Raw genomic sequence first — 1207 nt, forward strand, 5'->3', positions numbered from 1 at the left:
CCAGCCTGGTCTACAAGAGCTAGTTCCAGGACAGGCACCAAAGCTACAGAGAAAACCTGTCTCAAAAAACCAAAAAAAAAAAAAAAAAAAAAAAATGATAGCCTTTATGAAGGCAAAAAGAAAGAGCAAAGGAAAAACTCCTTTTAAAAATGATTTTAAAACAACATCCAAATTGAGTGAGCTGCTGGCCTACTGGGAACTCCGTGAGCTCTCTTTTTAAAAAACATAGATATAATCATTGCATTTAATGTTATTTTCTTGAAACCCATATCATCAAATTCCTTAATGCTGCACCAAACAATGTCAGTTCAAGTTTAGTAAATGTGTGTGACCACCAGCTCACAACTGTAGAATGAGCCGCTGGTTTGTTCCCAGCCCCTTAGTATCCAGCGAACTTTTCCATGAAACAGGAAATTTCAATGACAGTTCTGCCTATATTGGCAGTTTGCCAGTCACTTTCTTCTGTATCCTGCAGAACGTCTTGCAGACTCTTTCATGAAGCAGGAACCGCAAAGGATCATCTCACCTTTAGGCAAGTTCAGCAGTCATTTCTCTGTGGGTCCTGCATGTCCAGTTCATCTAACCAACTCCATAAGGAGCCTCTTTGATGTTCATCATCCTCTTGAAGAAGCTTGGTGCTGCCAGGAGCGGATGTGTCTCACTGACATGGAAAGTCCTAAATTTTTAAAACATTTAATTGCCACATTCTGAAGGTCTCTGAAAGATTTGAAGAATACCTAACTAACTGAAATATATTTCTATACATCTAGAAAATCTGACTAACATGATTACAAGTTTGACTATTATAGATGATTATCTATTAACCTATATTTCTTAATTATACATCACATTTTCAAATGAGCTACACAATCACAATACCTTAATCAAGAGCAGAAATATTCATATAACAAGATTGACCTTAAATTTGTTTTTTTTTTAATATTTATTTATTTATTATGTATACAGTGTTCTGTCTACATGTATGCCTGAAGGCCAGAAGAGGGCACCAGACCTCATTATAGATGGTTGTGAGCCATCATGTGGTTGCTGGGAATAGAACTCAGGACCTTTGGAAGAGCAGGCAATGCTCTTAACCTCTGAGCCATCTCTCCAGCCCTTGACCTTAAATTTGTATCAATAATCCAAGATCCATACCAATGCAAATCTCTATAGCATATCCCCTTTTAAATGTAAAAGAATATTTATA

General features: G+C 36.8%; 1 protein-coding gene across 2 annotated transcripts in view; it reads left to right on the forward strand.

Moving 5' to 3' along the window:
* LOC101990404 (H-2 class I histocompatibility antigen, Q10 alpha chain-like) overlaps positions 1 to 1207 on the forward strand; it is a 103258-nt gene that overhangs the window by 35640 nt on the left and 66411 nt on the right. The gene's annotated exons all lie outside the window — the stretch shown is intronic.

Source organism: Microtus ochrogaster, unplaced genomic scaffold (assembly GCF_000317375.1).
Source record: "Microtus ochrogaster isolate Prairie Vole_2 unplaced genomic scaffold, MicOch1.0 UNK87, whole genome shotgun sequence".
NCBI lineage: Eukaryota > Metazoa > Chordata > Mammalia > Rodentia > Cricetidae > Microtus > Microtus ochrogaster.